The sequence below is a fragment of the Pantherophis guttatus genome, chromosome 4 (genome assembly GCF_059756535.1).
Source record: "Pantherophis guttatus breed Tessera chromosome 4, ASM5975653v1, whole genome shotgun sequence".
Taxonomy (NCBI): domain Eukaryota; kingdom Metazoa; phylum Chordata; class Lepidosauria; order Squamata; family Colubridae; genus Pantherophis; species Pantherophis guttatus.
In genome coordinates this window covers 97,606,751-97,626,725 of record NC_142066.1, presented here as the reverse complement: position 1 = coordinate 97,626,725, position 19,975 = coordinate 97,606,751, and the positions used below count along the sequence as shown (strand labels likewise).

Sequence of the window (19,975 nt, the reverse complement as noted above, 5' to 3'; positions counted from 1 at the left end):
CTACCCATCCCCCAGAGCCATGGTGAATACCATCGCAGAGGGGCTAGAGGGGGAAGCAAGGGAATGGCTAGCAGCCCTCCACAAGAGAAGAACCCCCCAACTGCAAGATGCAGATGACTTCAGATGACTTCCTACGACTGCTAGAGGCCAGATTCGAGGAGGCGGATGAAGACCCGTATGCAGAAGATGAGCTCAGCTATCTAAAGCAGAGGGGTCACCCCATTAAAGAGCACATCCGCAAATTTAGGAGAGTCATTGGGAGGCTACCCCCTTTACCAGAGCGGTTGCTAGTGCACTTTTTCAGAACAAGCCTGGACAATCAAATTGCCCCGGTAACTGCTTACTGGGACATCCCGAACCAGCTCTCTGAGTGGTTCCAAGTAGCAATAAAACTTGACAGTGGATTGCACACCAACAACATGAGAAAGCAGCCAGACACAAAAGAGAGGGGGAAACCCAACCTGAAACCACCCAGCCAATGGGGAACCACAGCACCATGGCAGACCCTGAAACCAGCCCTCCCTCGAAGTCTGCTGAAGTGCTACAGATGTGGGGAGAAAGGGCCAAATGGCATCTGCGCGCATGACCCCAGCCCCGAGGCCTAGGCCAGAGCCACCACCTAAGGCACAACTGGAACAAGGCCCCAAACGGGCCACCAACATGTCCCGAAGGGGCCTCCAGGCTGAAAAGTTCCCTCCCCACCCAGCCGAAGGGGGGGGGAACCCCAGGCAACAATGACCAGTCGCCAGAATCCTATGACAGCGAGGAGGAGGGTGAAAATGACCCAATGGTGAGGGGACCAATCCACCCTTTCATTTTCCGAATACACCTCACAGCCTCGAAAATGGGGACTCAGGGGGCTTTTCAAGCCCTGATAGACTCAGGCTGCACTAGATGCTTGATTAACCTAACTACAGTCCTGAAACTGGGGATCAGAGCAAAAACACTGCCCACCCAATCCGAACAGGTCGATGAGTCCCTAATGGGGGGAGCCTATGCCATTCACCTGACCGAACCAGTGGGGCTAAAGCTAGCGGACCACTGGGAAATAATTCGATTCATAATAGCCCCCAAAATGACAGATCCAGTCATACTGGGATTCTCCTGGCTAGACAAGTGGGGACCAACCATCTGGTGGCAAGGGGTTACCCGCAGACTGAGAATAGCAAGGGGGCCCCAACCCCTCTCACACCAGCGAGCAGAAACACCACCCATGCAGGGAACCCTCCAAAAGAGCACACTAGAACAACTGGCAGCCACATCCGACAAAACCCCAGAAACCAAACAGATCCTAAGGGAATATGAGGACCTTGCAGAAGTATTCAGTGAGGCTGAGTGCAATGTCCTGCCTCCCCACCGCGACACAGATTGTGCCATCGAAATCATCCCTGGGGCAAAACTACCCAAGCCCAAACTGTATGCCATGACACCCTGGGAAATGTAAGAAATGCGCAATTATATAGACAAAAACCTAGAAAGGGGATTCATCGAGCCAACCAAACCACGGGTCGCGGCCCCAGTGCTCTTCAAAGAAAAAAAAGATGGAACTATGAGATTGTGGACTTTTGAGGAATCACCAAACTAGACCTCAGAGAAGCATACTACCAAGTACGCATCAGGGAGGGAGATGAGTGGAAAACAGCATTCAACTGCCCCTAGGGTGCTTCCAATTCAAAGTGATGCCTTTCAGACTGCAGGGAGCCCAGCGGTGTTCATGCAATTAATAAATGAGGTGCTGCATGAGCACTTCTACAAGGGGGTTCTTGTCTACCTAGATGATACCCTCATTTACACTGAGACCATGGACGACCACATACCCTTTGTCCGCCAGGTACTGGAAAAACTTCTGGCAGCCAACCTGTATGTCAAGCTGTCAAAATGTGAATTCTGTTAAGGATATTGTTGTGTTACCAACCAGCAGAGTAAGTGCACAGAGAAACGGTACTGAGAGCAATGAGTACAATACATACAAATTGGTTTAACAAAGCTTCCACTTTGTAGTGAAAAACAATTGCATAGTCTTTCAGTCAATCCAAGTCTTTAGCCTTTCAAATCAGTCCGAAGCCACAGATATCTTCTTACCAAACAGCAGTATGTAATAAACAGCAATTCAACGCTGGTAACAAATCACGATGGTAGCAGATCCATCCACTTCTTCACACGATGACAGTAACAGTTCCAATCAACAGTTCCAGTCAAGCAGCAAGTCAAGCAATGATGAGAGCAGGTCCAACAATCACTATAGCTCGGCTTCCTCTTATATACAGTTTACACTAGTAATTATCCACTTAAGATAAGTGAAGTCAGCAGTGCAATGACTCAACAGTACAATTATGATAATTGCAGTCAGCATTCAGTCAGCAGTCATTAGTCATTACAATGACTCAGCAGTACAATTACTCAGCATTACATTTAAAGTTACAGAATACATTTAAAGTTATAGACAACTTGTTAGACTTATACCATATCCTAACAAATTCCACCGTGCACGGCTAGACTACCTGGGTTATCGAGTGTCAAATGAGGGAATAGAGATGGATCCAGCCAAAGTACAAGCCATCCTAGGCTGGCAACCCTCTCGCACCTGTAGACAGCTACAAAGCTTCCTAGGGTTCACAAACTTCTACAGGCAATCATCCCCTCCTTTGCGAAGATTGCCAAACCCATGATGGACCTCCTAAAAACAGGGAGCCCAGGAACAAAACCCCACCTGGGACAACCTCTACAGTGGGACCTAACCTGCCAAGAGGCATTTGAAACACTAAAAGAAATGTTTGCGAAGGAACCGATGTTGAAGCATCCTGACCCCGAACCAGCCTTCATCATCCATGCAGACGTTAGTAACGTGGCAGTTGGAGCAGTGCTATTCCAAAGAAATAGTCAAGGAAATCTACAACCCTGCGCCTATACCTCCTGCAACCTCACAGACACAGAGACACGATGGGCAACATGGGAAAAGGAGGCATTCACGGTGAGATGGGCACTGCTAACCTGGCGACACCTTCTGAAAGGGGGTCAGAAATAGTTCGAAGTCTGGACTGACCACAAAAACCTGGGGACCCTCAGGACCCCGCCAAAACTACCGCCCAAACAAGTCCGTTGGGCTCAATACTTCAACCGTTTTGACTTCGTGCTAAAGCACATTCCAGGGGGGATGAACTTTCTAGCTGATGCCCTCTCCCGCATGCCCCAGTACAAATGCGAGCAGGAGCAGGTAGTGGACACCATCGTTCCCCCTTCCCAAATAGCGGCCTAAGTAACCACCAGACAACAATGCCATCACCGGCATGACCAACCAACAAGCAATCTAATGGTAAAACTCAAAACTGCTGGCAGACCCCTGGTTCCGAGACAATCAACACATCCTGACAAAAAGGGATGACCTTGCATGGAAGGGGACGAAGTTCTATGTCCCAGAATCCCTATGCACCCTGATCCCCGATAAGCCACAATGTTAAACTGGCAGGCCACTTCGGATTCCTAAAGATTTTACACTTAGCATGGAGGCAGTTCTGGTGGCCCAGCATAAAGAAAGACATGGACAGTTATGTAAAAAGTTGCATCATCTGCGCCACAATGAAGAAACAACCAGGAAAACCCCCCGGACTGCTACAATCAGTAGCAGAGCCAACAAGATCATGGGAGGAGATCGCAATGGACTTTATAGTGGAATTGCCAAAAAGTGGGGGAAACACGGTGATTTGGACTGTAATAGATTTATTTTCCAAATAGCGCACTTCATACCCTGCAGCGGACTACCCTCAACCCACCAGTTGGCCAAACCATTCCTGAAACACATTTACTACCTGCATAGAGTACCAAGAAGAATTATCTCAGACAGAGGGTCCAGTTCATGGCTAAGTTCTGGAGGGAGTTCCTACGGTCCATTGGGTCATCCCAGGGCCTTAGCTCAGCCTTTCATCCAAGCACCAATGTGGGGTGGGGGGCAGAGAGACTGAATGCCATGGTAGAGCAGTACCTGAGGTGCTATGTGAACTATTAGCAGTCCAATTGGGTGGACCTCTTGTCTTTTGCTGAAGTCGCATATAATAATGCTGTTCACAGTAGCATAGGGATAACCCCGTTCAAGGTAGTGAGTGGCATGGACTTGTCCCAATGCCTGAGTACCCAAGGGAGCCCCCCTCCTCAGTCAGCTTGACCGATTGAATGGCAACGCTGAAAGCAACCTGGGAGAATGTCAAGAAAGCGCTAGCTAAAGCAGCACAAACCTATTAAGAAACAGGCAGACTTTCTCCTCCAATTGAAATGGCTGTTGGGGAGCTCAATGATTGACCCTGAGGCCACTACCCCATCAGCCCCTGGACCCAATGGTCATAGGGAGGCAGACCCATTATGAGGTGCAGCAAATCCTCAATTTGAGGTGGCACAGGAGACAACTCCAATATTTAATCAAGTGGAAGGGTTACCCTTTATCAGAGGCATCTTGGGTAAAGAGTCGAAACATCCAGGCTGATTGCCTTATAGCCAAATTTCACGCAGAAAATCCAAACAAGCCGAGTTTAGGGTCGCATCCCTAAACTCTACATCTGTACTCAAATTGTTTTGCTTTACACAGTTCGCCCTCAGGAAGTGAGGGGAGCCGAATGTCAACTTGCAAAGCTTTCAAGTTGCTATGAGCAGGAGGGAGGGAGAACTGATGGAACTGATTGATTTCCCTGACACTACATTCCACAGATGTTTTGGTTATCACAATCAGTAGGAGAGTTTTGGGTTTCACAGGCAGCCAAAGTGATTAATTGGAGAATGTGATTTATGACACGGCCAGGGAGGAGGGGAGAGACAGGGTTATTGGGGAATGTAAATCTACGTGGGATTAGTTCTAACTGCATCCTAATATTGCCGAAATGGTGCTCCTAATAAATGACTCTATTTCTTTTGAAGTTTGGCTCGTGGCTCATGAATTAATTAGGGCATCTTTCGGAAACTTCACAACACCCTTTTGAGGTGTGGACAGACCATAAGAACCTAGAGGCCCACCTAAAGAAGGACATAGAGGCATACGTTGCTAACTGCCCTGTATGTGCCTCTGCAAAGAGGCCACCTGGGAAGCTGCCTGGGTTACTCCAGAACGTTGCCAGATCTGGAGTTCCTTGGAAGGAGATATCCATAGACTTTATTGTTGAATTACCCCAAAGTAGTGGAAATACCATCATTTGGGTGATTCTGGATTTATTCTCCGAACAGATGCACTTTGTACCATGCCCCAAGATTTCCCTAGCAAGGATGTTGGCTAAACTGTTCATTCAACATGTATATAGGTTACATGGTGTTCCTGAACAAATAATTTTGGACAGAAGGGTTCAGTTCATCTCCCTTTTCTGGAGGGAGTTGCTGAGGTGGTTGGGTTCCACCCAGGGCTAAACTCCTCCCACTATCTTCAGACAAATGGGGCTTGTGAAAGGGCTAACTCGGTATTAGAACAATACTCAGATGCTATGTAAATTACCAGCAAGATAACTGCATAGACTTACTGCCGTTTGCAGAGGTCACCTATAATAACTCCAGACACAGAAGTATTGGCTTTACCCCATTCAAGGTGGTGTCGGGTCAGGACTTTGTGCCCATCCCAGAACTGCCACAGGAGAAACCTCAAATCCCTTCGTTGGTGGACTGGATCGAGCAGCTTCAGTTTACCTGGCTCGTAACTCGTAAGGCGTTAGATGAGGCTCACCAAGCCCATAAGAAACAGGCTGATAAGAAAAGAGCTATGCCAAAGGACTACCAAGTGGGAGAAAGGGTTTTCCTTTCCACTAAGTACCTACAAACTACCCAAAAGTTGAAAAAACTTGTGCCTAAATATGTGAGCCCTTTTCCTATTGTACGAAGTGTAACCCGGTCACAGTACAGTTAGAACTATCAAAAACCCTCCGGAGGATCCACCCAGTGTTTCATGTTAGTTTACTGAACCTGAACATACAGGTGAAACTTGAAAATTAGAATATCGTGCAAAAGTTCATTTATTTCAGTAATGCAACTTAAAAGGTGAAACTAATATATGAGATAGATTCATTACATGCAAAGCGAGATAGTTCAAGCCCTGATTTGTCATACTTTTGATGTTTATGGCTTACACCTCATGAAAACTCCAAATTCACAATCTCAGAAAATTAGAATATTGTGAAAAGGTTCAATATTCTAGGTTCAAAGTGTCCTACTCTAATTAGCTAATTAAGCCATAACACCTGCAAAGGGTTCCTGAGCCTTTAAATGGTCTCTCAGTCTGGTTCAGTAGGAATCACAATCATGGGAAAGACTGCTGATCTGACAATTGTGCAGAAAACCATCATTGACACCCTCCATAAGGAGGGAAAGCCTCAAAAGGTAATTGCAAAAGAAGTTGGATGTTCCCAAAGTGCTGTATCAAAGCACATTAATAGAAAGTTATGTGGAAGGGGAAAGTGTGGAAGAAAAAGGTGCACAAGCAGCAGGGATGACCATAGCCTGGAGAGGATTGTCAGGAAAAGGCCATTCAAAAGTGTTGGGGACTTTCACAAGGAGGACTGAGGCTCGAATCACTGCATCAAGAGCCACCACACACAGACGGATCCTGGACATGGGCTTTAAATGTCATATTCCTCTTGTCAAGCCGCTCCTGAACAACAAACAACGTCAGAAGCGTCTTACCTGGGCTAAAGAAAAAAAGAACTGGTCTGTTGCTCAGTGGTCCAAAGTCCTCTTTTCTGATGAGAGCAACTTTTGCATCTCATTTGGAAACCAAGGAGGTTTCCAGAGTCCAGACTTCCTTCAGAGTCTGGAGGAAGATTAGAGAGGCACACACTGCAAGATGCTTGAAGTCCAGTGTGAAGTTTCCACAGTCTATGTTGATTTGGGGAACCATGTCATCTGCTGGTGTTGGTCCACTGTGCTTCATTAAGTCCAGGGTCAACGCAGCCGTCTACCAGAAGATTTTGGAGCACTTCATGCTTCCTTCCGCAGATAAGCTTTATGGGGATGCTGACTTCATTTTCCAGCAGGACTTGGCACCTGCCCACACTGCCAAAAGTACCAAAACCTGGTTCAATGACCATGGGATTACTGTGCTTGATTGGCCAACAAACTTGCCTGACCTGAACCCCATAGAGCAGTGGTCCCCAACCCCCGATCCGCGGACCGGTGCCGGGCCGTGGAGTACCTGGCACCGGGCCGCGCAGCGGCCGGGGGCCATGATCGATGCAGCGGCCGGGGGCCATGATCGCTTCTCCGCCTTTCAACCCCCCCGCCCCCGCTTGCCTCCCCTCCCGCCCCGCCCACTCGGGCAGCCGCTGCAGAGCTGTCCAAAGTGCTGAACCGGACCAGGCTCGGCCAGCGCTCTTCGCTTCGCCATGCCTCGCTCTTTCTTGGTCAAGAAGATCAAAGCGGACGCCGCCTTCCAAGCCGGGTCGGGGTCCATCAGCCCCCCGCCTTACCCGCCGCTGGAAACTTCCTACCCCGGGTGGGCGGGATCCAGGAGAGCCGGGGACCTCGGCCCGAAAGACGGTAAGCAACGGCCGGCGCCTTCAGGACGCTCGTTGCGGGGGCATTGTTGGGAAGGGGGACCGGTAGAAGTGAGATTGCAGGATGGAGGTGGGAGCGGGGTCGTCCGGAAGGTTACGGGCTAGAGAAAGCCGGTCGTGTTGCCTTGGCTGGTGAAAGGAGGGGGGGATTCCCTCTGTTTCTCTTGGCTCGGGAGGAGGAGGAGGAGAGGAGGAGGAGGAGAAGAAGAAGAAAAGGAGAAGAAGAGGAGGAGGAGGAGAGAAGGAGGAGAAAAGGAGAAGAAGAGGAGGAGGAGAGGAGGAGGAGAAGAAGAAGAAAAGGAGAAGAAGAGGAGGAGGAGGAGGAGGAGAAAAGGAGAAGAAGAAAAGGAGAAGAAGAGGAGGAGGAGGAGGAGAAGAGGAGGAGGAGAAGAGGAGAAGAGGAGGAGGAGGAGGGGGGAGGAGGAGAAGGATTGGGTCCCGATTTCTCTTGATGGGGCGGGGGCTTCCAAAAAGAACAAGCTCTCTTTTTTTAATCGTCCGTCGGTGGAAAATCCCTCCAGGACGGGGGTCGTATTAAGTGCTGAGAAAGGTCATTGCGACACTCCCGTCGCCCGCGCGGGATCCTTTGGTGGGGATCAGGATGTTGGTGGGAACTCCCTCAGCCCTTGAAGGACAGGAGAACATCTCAGGCCGGGGACTGGGGGGGTGGGGGGTTTGAAGCTTACGTCGCCTCCGAGCCCCAGGGAGCCTCGGCGGGGGGTGGGGGGGTGGGGTGAGCCGTCAATCCCTCCCCCCACCCCCCACCCTCCGGTGATATCTCTTCGGTACGAATCGGGACAAAGCAAAGAGAAGGGAAGAATAAATCCGAACAGCGCTCGGCACATCGTTCTTTGGTTTTAATTAAAAGGTGCGGAGGGTGGGGAGGTTAACCTTGGAAAGGGTCCCGTTTCAGGAGAAGGCTAGAAAAGAGAGATTACAAGCTTGCCCTGAAAGTGTGCGTTCACACGACACAACGCAGGAGAAGGCCCAAGGAAGCGACGGCCTCCCCCTTAATGGTTGGGAAACACTGATATAGATAGATGCATAGATAGGCAGAAAGAGAGGACAAGCATAGCTCCATTTTTCCCAAGCAGGGTGCCTCCAGCTGTTGCAAAACTACAACTCCCAGCATACCCAGACAGCCTCTGGCCCTCCAGGCATGCTGGAAGTTGTAGTTTGGAAAAAGCTGGAGGCACAATGGTTGGGAAACACTGACATAGATAGATGGGGGGGGGAAATATGAACAGCACACTATAGCAGGTTTTGGTACTCTCCAAGTGTGAGCCATGGCTAGAGGCCCCAAATTATCTCTAACATTATACAGTGAAATTACATATAATTTATATTAATTCTACCAGTGTCCAAACATATAAAGTGCATAAGTGCATTAATAATTCATAACGTGTACCCAGGTGCTAGCTCTTCTCGCTTTTCACTGGTACTTTCTCATTTTTACAGTAGTTGGTGTAGGTGTATATTGTTTTTGCTCAAATTTAACCCACAAATTAGCAAAGATGAGTACGAAACAGATGTCGTCAGAAAGTTTCCTTGGGAAAAAGAAAAGGCCCAGTGAAGAGACAGAAGAAGAGCCTTCAGCATCAAAGAAACATAAAACTTTTAACAGACAATACAATGAGTCCTACTTGAAATATGGATTTATTGGGATAGGTGATTCCCACGCGCCAACCCCGCTCTGCATAGTTTGTGGTGAGCGGCTCTCTAATGAGGCAATGAAACCCTCAAAACTGCTTCGCCACTTGAATGCCAAGCACCCTGGATTAAAAGACAAACCCCTGCAGTATTTTGAAAGAAAAAAAAGGGAACACGAAGGACAGAAGATATTTCTGAGGGCCACCACAGCAATAAAGGAGAATGCTCTGAGAGCATCATATTTGGTGGCTAACCGTATTGCTAAGGCTAAAAAGCCATTCACTATCGGTGAAGAATTGATCTTGCCCTCCACTAAAGACATTTGTCGTGAACTTTTAGGAGAGGCTGCTGTAAAAAAGGTAGCAAATGTGCCTTTGTCGGCTAGCACCGTGACTAGGCGCATTGATGAAATAGCTGAAGACATTGAGACACAATTGTTGGAGAGGATTAATACTTCACCGTGGTACGCACTACAGGTTGATGAATCTACAGATATCGACAACAAGGCAATACTACTTGTTTATGTGCGATATCTTTATCAGGAGGATGTGCATGAGGATTTATTATGTGCACTATCTTTGCCAACCAACACCACAGGAGCAGAACTGTTCAAGTCACTGGATGGTTATATATCAGGACAACTAAAATGGTCCTTTTGTGTCGGCATATGCACAGACGGAGCTGCTGCCATGACCGGACGGCTGTCTGGTTTAACCGCTCGGGTTAAGGAGGTTGCACCTGAGTGCGAATCTACACATTGTATCATTCACAGGGAAATGCTGGCAAGCCGAAAAATGTCACCAGAATTTAACAGTGTATTGAATGATGTGGTTAAAGTTATTAACCACATCAAAGCAAACGCCCTTAACTCGCGTCTATTTGAGCAGCTTTGTGAGGAGATGGACACAGAGCACAGATGCCTTCTCTTATACACAGAAATAAGATGGTTATCCAGAGGAAAATCACTATCCAGGGTGTTTGAATTAAGAGAGCCATTGCAAAGATTTCTCTCAGAAAAGAAGTCACCACTGGCAGCACATTTCAGTGACAAGGTATGGCTTGCAAAACTGGCTTACCTGTGTGACATATTTAGCCTGCTCAATGAACTCAATCTGTCCCTTCAGGGGAAAATGACAACTGTTTTCAAGTTGGCTGACAAAGTAGCTGCATTTAAAGCCAAACTGGAGTTGTGGGGACGGCGTGTGAACAGAGGCATTTTGGACATGTTTCAGACTTGAGCGGGGATTTTAGGAGAGACTGAGCCTGAGCGTTCATTCTCCCAGTTGGTGCACGATCACCTGTCTTTGCTTTTAGAAGAGTTTGAGCGCTACTTCCCAACCACAAAAGACCCACGAACTGGTAAGGAATGGATCTGCGACCCATTTGTCAACAAACCAGACGAATGTAGCATGTCTGTACAAGAAGAAGATCAACTGCTGGAGATTGCAAATGACGGCGGCCTTAAAACTGTATTTGAGACAACAACTCTGCCGGTGTTCATGGCGGAATATCCTGAGATTGCCACTACAGCTCTTAAGTCCCTTTTGCCTTTTCCAACATCCTATCTGTGTGAAGCGGGGTTTTCTGCAGTGACAGCAACCAAAATAAAACAACGAAATAAACTGGACATAAGCAAGACACTTCGGGTGTCATTGTCTCCTATTACCCCCAGATGGAACCGTCTCGTTGCAGAAAAACAAGCTCAGGGTTCTCATTGATTCACTAGATTCTAGTAACTAGAGCGCTTAGTTAAAGTTTAACTGTTAAAATGTTAAAGCACTTTATATTTATGTAATTGTATTTTATTTTGTAAGGCATGTTTAAATACAATAAAATAAAAGTTGTTTAATCAAAACAATCTGATATATAAACAATCAATGTGTCGTCGCGAACAACGCCCCCCACCCCTGCGCGCGCTCAGCGGGCCACGGTAAAATTATCAAAGGCTGATTGGTCCGCGGCGATAAAAAGGTTGGGGACCACTGCCATAGAGAATCTATGGAGCATTGCCAAGAGAAAGATGAGAGACATGAAACCGAACAATGCAGAAGAGCTGAAGGCCACTATTAATGCATCCTGGTCTTCCATAACACCTCAGCAGTGCCACAGGCTGATAGCATCCATGCCACACCGCATTGAGGCAGTAATTGATGCAAAAGGGGCCCAAACCAAGTACTGAGTACATATGCATGCTTATACTTTTCAGAGGTCCGATATTGTTCTATGTACAATCCTTGTTTTATTGATTTCATGTACTATTCTAATTTTCTGAGATTGTGAATTTGGGGTTTTCATGAGCTGTAAGCCATAATCATCAAAAGTATGACAAATCAAGGCTTGAACTATCTCACTTTGCATGTAATGAGTCTATCTCATATATTAGTTTCACCTTTTAAGTTGCATTACTGAAATAAATGAACTTTTGCATGATATTCTAATTTTTCTTATTTCACCTATACCTCCCTGATTCGCCCAGACCAACCCCCCTTCCAATTCCCCTCTCATCAAAGGAGAGCAACATTTTGAGGTCAAAGAGATCCTTGATTCTAGAAAACACAGGAGGAAGGTACAATATTTGGTAGCTTGGAAACATTTCCCTTCCTCTCAATCTGAATGGGTAAATGAGCGAGATGTCAGAGCTCCATTATTCCACAGTTATTCTACTCCAAATACCTCCAAATTCTGTTATTCTATATGTAATTCCTGTATTTGATTAAGTTTGGGAGGTATCTACCCTGTCCATTTTGTTTCCTAGGACTAAAGTCTCTTCTGCAGGAGGGCCAAATGTCAGCCTCTATGATGCTTGCTTGCTATCAGCTGCCATAGTAATGGGGGCGGGGTGCATAGGTATTTGAGAGGGGGAAGTGAGCCAGTGGAGATGTCTTGTGATGTGACCAAAAGGGAGAAAAAGGGAGGAATATTCTCATCGTCCTGACAAGTACTTCTATGCAGGGGGAGGGGGAACCATAAAGGGACAGGCCGCAGGAGCTGCCTTTTCTGCCGGTTCTGTGGGTGTGGCTTGATGGGGGTCATATGACTGAGTGGGCATGGCCAACTCTATGTCACTCACAGCACAGTGCTGCCCCACCAAGCCACGCCCACAGAATCAGTAGTAGAAAAATTTGAATCCCACCACTGAATTGCACTATATATATATAATTACATTTCTGTAGAAATGGAAAAAATATGGAAACCTTGAATGCAATTGGGTTAAAATAAAAGAAAAAATGAAAGTGATTGCCATAGGTGGATACTACAGATCACCAAACCAAAAAGAGGAAATAAATGTTTTGTTGGAAGAAATGTCCATCTGGGTTCAGTTCCAAGTGGGAAGAAAGATACTGGAAACATGGAGACTGTTTGGAAAGATGGTTTAATGGGGGACAGGACCACGTGGTTTGTCGTCATGGGCAAAAAGCACATGGGTAGGAGAGAAAGAGAGATTTATATCCTCTCTTGGGCTTTGAATTTGAGCTTCCTGTTCTTGTGGTAAGCTATTGGCTGCTGTAGGGGGTCATAGCTAACCTTGTAGATTTTCTGAATCAAGCTTGGTTGAATCTTGCTGGGTGATTATGTAATGAATGGGCTTTGGCAATTCCTATTATGGCTTAATGGCTTTGTCCTGGTTTGGATCTTGAGTGAGGGCTAATCCTATCTTGTCCTGAGGGCCATGTCTTTTGTGCTGTGGATACGCTGGCCCAGCCTTTGTCTTGTAAATAGGTTGGCACCAAAATATCTGCTGGGTTGGCAGGGAGCTGAGCTCTGAGTTTATGTCTTTAGAAACATGTTTCTCCTTTAGGGAAAATATAATATTCTGCCTTTTTAGTATTTCCTAGAATATTTCATTTTCCTAGGAAAGGGGTGGGTGCTAACTTCCTACAGTTTTGCTACCCTATGATTATCATTAAGTGTTGTACCTTATGATTCTTGACAAATGTATCTTTTCTTTTATGTATACTGAGAGCATATAAATCAAGACAAATCCCTTGTGTGTCCAATTACATTTAGCCAATAAAGAATTCTATTCTATTCTATTCTATTCTATTCTATTCTATTCTATTCTATTCTATTCTATTCTATTCTATTCTACTAAGCTGTGCAGGAAGCAGACTACAATAGTAATGGGAGATTCAACTAAACTCTGAAGAGAGCCTGTTTGACAAGTTTTACTCAACCTTTTTACTAATTAACAGCATTTTGTGAAGTACGGATACTGGTTAGATAGGAGAAAACAAATTGTAACAGACGTTTTGCATTTTGGGAAAGATACAAAACTTGGTGATTTAGTTTGCCCTGCTCGTAGCCGTATGCCAAAAAAGATTTGAAGTTACAACAAGATTATGGAACTCTGGGGACTGTTTTCATCTGTCACCATCTCCCTTTATGGACACACTGACGTAATGAGTTGGAATTGCTGGCCAGAAATTATCTACACTCCAATGGTTCAATCACTCATTCCCTGGCTCCCACTCCCATCACTCATTCCCTGGCTCCTACCCACTCAGCAGTTTGAAAGCATGCAATATTACAAGTAGATAAATGGATATCTCTGCAATAGGAAAAATCTAGCTATATTTGAGGGTGTGGAGAGCAGAAGCTAGCACTGGATCTGGCTGGATACGAGGCAACATGACATGAGGTGACGCAAGATGAGACCAGTGGAGGAGCCCAGAAGTTCCAGCAACCTGAGCACTGATAATTAGCTGGTGTAAAGCTATCGTAATTCACCCCAATGCATCAAGGATACATGTGCAAGTGCTAAACAGAATAAACTAATAACCTAGACCCATGATGGTGAACCTATGGCATGCGTATCTGTGGGCATGCGAGCCTTGCCCTAGCTCCGCTCCAGTGCGCATGCACGCACCGGCCAACTGATTTCAGACCTTCCAGTCCCACATGAAGTCATGAAACGGGGCGCTTCCGGTCTCCGGAAGGCCTCCAGGGTGTGGGGAAGGACATTTTTGCCCTCTCCAGGTTCCTAGAAATCCTCTGGAGCCTGGGAAGGGCAAAAAAATGGGCCTACCAGGCCCACTGTGTCATCATGTGCCAAAAGTGGGAGCATGGGGAGTATACCACACACATGCGTGGGGGCGGGACTCATTGAATTATAGGTATGGGCATGCGTGTGTGCAACACCCCCCCATGTTCTCCCCGCTTTTGGCACATGATGGCAAAAAGGTTACCCATCACTGACCTAGACTGCACTGTATCTACCATTTCCCTGTCATTTTATGCCATATACACTAAATAAAATAAAATCTCCTTTTATTTATTGGGGAAAATATATAGCCCAGTAGGAATTTCAGTTAATGATTTTGTTACTTCACAATAGAGGTAAAGATCTGAGCTGCACATATCCAATGACCACTAGAAGAAAACAAAATAATCCAGAAAGCTGTAATCCTTTTGATGCCATTTAGTAGCTTTCTAGATTTTGGCAATTTAGATCTGGTAGCCCCACCTTACATTTTATTTAATTTATCAGTTAAATTATTAAGTGGATTGGGAAACAATTTTTCCTGACCTAGCTAAAACATTCTTCTTGTGTAAGAAGGGATTATAGCAGGAAAAAACACAGTAAGTACAGGGTAAATCTCAGAAATACGTCTTGTTTTCCAAGAATTATACCCATTAATTTTTAGAAGAATAACATTCCTTTAGATTAATTTAATTCTGGTAGATTCAACAGACGTGGCTGTGCAGCCAATGTAGGACAACAAAATGACCAATGAGGAAAACCTTTTTAATCCTTTTTCTTATTCAAACAAAATGAGCAGAGCCCTAATTAGCCAGAGAAGGAAAATAATTCATCCCACCAGACAAAAACATCTAATTAAAAACATCTAATTAATTAATTCTTGGTTGAGAAGTGAAATGTCTTCAAGGAAAAACAGAAAATGACCTGAGAATCTCCATACACAGTGCTGGAGATACTTATTACAGAAACATGACATCCCAAGCCAGTAGAAGCCATGCTGTCCAATTAATATAGGCCTGCATCTTAATTCACAGTCATTTGATTGGGTTTACATAGAGCCATCAGCTTTAGGCTGTACAAGTCCAGACAACCACTTCGTAAAAGAGTTTTTGTTGCCATATAGTAATACTGTTTTTCCCTGAAAATACAACCTATCCCAAAAGTAAGCCCTAGCTTGATTTTTATGTGTGTAGCTAATATAAGCCCTACCCAAAAATAAGCCTTAGCTAAGACGTGGCACGCTTTGTCCCAACGACTAGTATGAGGTAGGGTGAGTCATATAAAAATCAAGCTGGGATGGAGGTGTGGAGCTGCCACACACATCTGCACCCGGTTACCTTAGGACTGCCACAGCCAGGCTTCCCATGCCCCAACACCAGTCACATTGCTGCCTGATTTATGTGACTAGTCACGGCCAGACTCCATGTGGTACATCACATCAGTGGCACCACTCGTGGCAGGAGACAGCATGGCACATCATGCCGGTGCTACCGCTCACAGGCTGCATGGCACATCACTCCCTTGCTGCTGCTCACACAATGGTGCAACATGCCACGTGGAAAAAATCAGGCAGCAGCGCAATAGGTGTTATGGTGTGGGAGGCCTGCCTGTGGTGGTCCTAAAGTAAGCTGGTAAGACATCCCCTGAAAATAAGACCTGGTGCTTATTTTGGGTCCCAAAAGAAAATAAGACTGGGTCTTATTTTTGGGAAAACACGGGTAGTCATCACTATTTTAAGTAATGGGAACAGAAAGTGATAGTGTCCAGAGTGCAGGTAAGTTTTTTAAAAACAACTGCCTTTATTTTCTTTCCCACCAATGGTCCCTTGCAGATGGGAAAACATTACTAATTACTCTTTTTAATATATGGCAAGATGGAGAAGGTATACTGTGGACTGGTGCTTAGAATAGGTAATTTAGTCATCTGCTTAGTTAAGAGGCCACCTATTTTTTCATCTCTTAATTATCAGCTTGCTATTTTTTACTAATAAAGCACCAAATCCATGTCAAAAATAGCTGCGCTAATAAGTCACTGGTGAAGAGAGGAATAAGATACAGCTGAAGGGAACAATTAATAAGGAAGAGCTTCATGCTAAATACTAAAATACTACCATGTTTCCCCGAAAATAAGACCTTGTCTTATATTTTTTTGAACCCTGAAATAAGCACTTGGCCTTATTGCCATGTGCTCAAAAGCCCGATTGGGGTTATTATCAGGGTAATAACAGGGTAAAAGTGAACTAAGAGTCACATTTATGTGAGATATATAAATATGATAAATACTGCAAAGGAAGGACAATGAGCAGCTATTGCCTGTGGGACCTTTATGTAGCCTGAAGAACAGACAAAATGGCATAAAGGTAGGCAAAATGCTATCTCCTACCATAGATTAAGTGATAAATATAGTAAAATGAACAGCCATATGAAATCCTTGTCAGCAGGAGTGGTTAACCTATAATGCATTTACTGGTGACCTTAGCCATCAACATACAGCTCCCTCTTCCTGTTTAAATTGACCTTTTTTAAAGCACTGGACTAGCACTCTTTCAAAAGAGGACTAAGCCCAGAGAGAAAGAGAAAGTAAGTGTTCAGGTGAGATCTGATATTTAGAAAAGTTCTGGTGAGACATTTCTTGGGCAGATACTTCTGTAGAAGTCATGCCTCTAACTTTTCTAAATGGGCATGAAAGGCAGTGCCTAGTATCAGAGGGGGAAAAATCTTCAGCAGACCTAAAGTGACTAAAGAGCACATCCAACTCAAGAATTAACCCAGAATTAATCACATTATTGAGAAAGTATGCTAGATCATTTTCATGGGAAAATGTGGGGAAAAGAGCAAAACAATATTTTAAAATTTGAACAGTTGAAGTTAGCAAAAATGTCTGTAAGCTGTGGATCAAAAATGAAATACAGTAAAGACCGTGACAGAAAAATCTGACAAAGAAAAGTTTATCTGGACATACAGTATTTGCTTCACAGTTAAACAGGCATAAAAATAAGCCCTTGGTATTTACAGTATACAGTCAACTTACTGATTTTATGACCATTTTTCATAATGAACATTTGGCAAACACCATGGTCATTAAGTGAATGCCACAGTCATTAAGCAAACTCATTGGTACTTTGAGGTGCTTTTATAAGCCGTTTTCACTGCTAAATTTCTTTGTTAAAAATGTCATAATTCCTTTCTGGAAGAGTTATCTCTCTGGAGTAAAAGTCACAAGTGAGAAACTGGCTACTCCTGCAATAGAAATGCTGTGTCTGAGGCATCTCTCTGGACAATAAATTTCACTGATGTGTCAGGGAGAAGGGGCTGTGTGGCAAAAAGCAATTTTAATTCATTGAATGTAGACTGGGTGTCTGCAACCTGTGGCTCCAGAGCCGCATTCGGCTCTTTCATCTGCCTGCTGTGGCTCCGTTGGCTGAACCCATCACTAGCTGGCCCTGCCCCCTGCCCCCTGCCCTCACCTCCCAGTCACTCCTCACCTGGCCTGAAAAGGTAAGGGCGATGGTGAGGAATTGAGACTCGCTCCATATTCCAGAGTGGGAGTGAAGCACCCCTGTACTTGCCATATCTCGCAGGCATCTCTTTCGGTCCTTGTTGGTGCTGCGCACACCTTGGTCGCTTGGGGAGATGTGTGACTTGCTCTCTGCCCTGAGACAGTGGCCCAGCCCAGTTGCAGCTGATGCTCTGCATCATAATGGACTCCAGGAGGAAGAGGGGACAGTCTCCCACATTGTGAAGCGTGCTAAATTTAACTCTGCTGGGCAAGGTACTGTGAGAGCAGCGGACAGGCTATGGAAGTGGCAACAGCAGCCAGGCCAAGCCAGTGTCTTGGGACAGAGAGCAAGTCGCACGTCTTCCCAAGCGACCAAGGTGTACGCAACACCAACAAGGGCCAGAAGAAGCGCCTGCAAGATATGGCAAGTACAGGGGCGCTTCTCTCCCACTCTGTGAGTCTCCATCGTCTGCTGCTGCCCTTACCTTCTCAGGCCAGGTGAGGATGTGATTGGGAGAGGAGAATGAGGGGGAGGGCTAGCCAGTGGTGGGTTCAGTCAACAGGGAGCTACAGCAGGGGGATGAAAAAATTTAATTTACCTGAAATAACTCTCGATTTAAATATGGTAACAAGCACCCAAAGAAAAAAGGTCATCAGCAAAAAAAAAAAAAAAACCACCACCAACCCTCGCGTTTTTGGAAATAGTTCAATAGGGAACACACACACACACAGAGGGAGGGAGGGAGATATGAGAGAGGGAGATGAGAGAGGGAGAGACAGAGGGAGAAAGAGAGAGAAAGATAGACAGAGAGTGCGAGATATCTGTTTCCCACAGAAAACACCAGGGACCACAAAACCTGGGTAAGCATGGCTGGGAGTGGTGATCATGTGACTGGGTGGGAGTGAGTGAAATCGAGTTGGCCACACCCATTCAGATTTTGTGGCTCCCAATGATTTCTTTTTTGTGGGAAACAGGTCCAAATGGCTCTTTGAGTGTTTAAGGTTGCAGACCCCTAATGTAGACTGTTCCCTTTCTGTCCAATCAAATTTCACTTTATTTTTCAGCAATTAAGTCAGAGGCTTAACCTTATGTACAGTTGGAATAAACTTCCTATAAAAGTTTGCAAAGCTTAGGAAATGCTAAACTTCTTTTACATTATGAGGGGATGGCTGGGAGAGCACTTGTATGCACTTTCTGGGGATCTATTTGGATTGCATCTGTGGAAAAGCAATAACGCAGAAAATCTAACTTTGACCACAACTGAGGCCAAAATTTTTGCTGCTGAGTAAGTTGTTAAATGAATTTGCCCCATTTTATGAACTTACTTGCCACAATTGGGTGATTTAGTGAAGCTATTAAATTACTAACACAGTTGTTAAATGAATCTGGCTTGCCCATTGACTTTGCTTGTCAGGTCGCAAAACATGATCACAATAAATATAAACCAATTGTCAAGCATCCAAATTTTGATCACATGATCATGGGGATGCTACAATGGTCATAAGCATGAAAACTGGTCATAAATCAGTTTCAATGCTGTTGTTACTTTGGTCACTAAACAAATGATTGCAAGTTAAGGACTACCTATATGCTTTGGTGTTTGCCATGGTACAGATGCTTATGGAAGCTGAGGCTATTTTACCACCTTACACTGCCAGATTGCTCACTCAAACCTGTTTTTTTTCTTCTATCGATGCACTTCTTTTATTACTAAAGACAACCACTTTGCCGATTATGCTGGTAAAGCTACTCAGTAACTTTGTATCGTTCAGATTTTGTATCTGTGTTTCAAGTTCCCTCTGGTATAGCTTATGAAAAGTTTCTTTCAGTTGCTGGAACTGCTACTTTCAATGTCTTATTGGAAGAGTTCATTCTGGATGGTTCCTAATGCACAACCAGTTGCTACGTATGCTTTTCAGTCTTCTGGCTCAACAATTACTGTATATGTGAAAGGCCATTACGGTACCCAAGCTATTGAAGATTGGCTCCTGGAGCCCTTTGTGGAAACCTTCAAGGCCAAGGACGCCCAAAGGGATAGCGGTATCTCCCTGCCATCTCAGTTAATTCATGGGCAGGGGCAATGAAATAACTGCCAGTTTCTATCCTTACAGAAACAAGCACAAGCACTCTGGAAGGCATCTGGGATTCCTTTAAGTGACCAGAAACATCCATTTCAGATGGAAGAATTTATGCTGCTTATAAATTCCCCTGTAAAGATGATAAAATCTGAGAGGGTTCATTCTAGATTTTGATGATTCCGCGAAGCCACTCTCCTTGTCAAAGAGAACCAAATGGTCAAATTGTTACCTGGAGTTGTAGGATTCATTATTA

The 19,975-nt window shown here is 45.2% G+C and overlaps 1 protein-coding gene and 1 long non-coding RNA gene across 3 annotated transcripts in view; one reads left to right on the top strand and one right to left on the bottom strand.

The window, feature by feature from the left end:
- Positions 1-17,820, bottom strand: part of CXCR6 (C-X-C motif chemokine receptor 6) — a 62,810-nt gene extending 44,990 nt beyond the window's left edge. Inside the window, exon 1 of one of the 2 annotated variants that reach the window (XR_015733940.1) lies at positions 17,630-17,820. The gene's annotated coding sequence lies outside the window, so the exon portion shown is untranslated. The remainder of the gene's footprint in view (positions 1-17,629) is intronic. The other variant, XM_060685923.2, reaches the window with a different exon arrangement.
- A 230-nt stretch (positions 17,821-18,050) lies between these two features.
- LOC148114252 (uncharacterized) lies at positions 18,051-19,874 on the top strand. Its single transcript, XR_015733941.1, has 2 exons — positions 18,051-18,141; positions 19,756-19,874. It is a non-coding gene; the product is annotated as an uncharacterized LOC148114252 (long non-coding RNA).
- Positions 19,875-19,975: the final 101 nt, after the last annotated feature.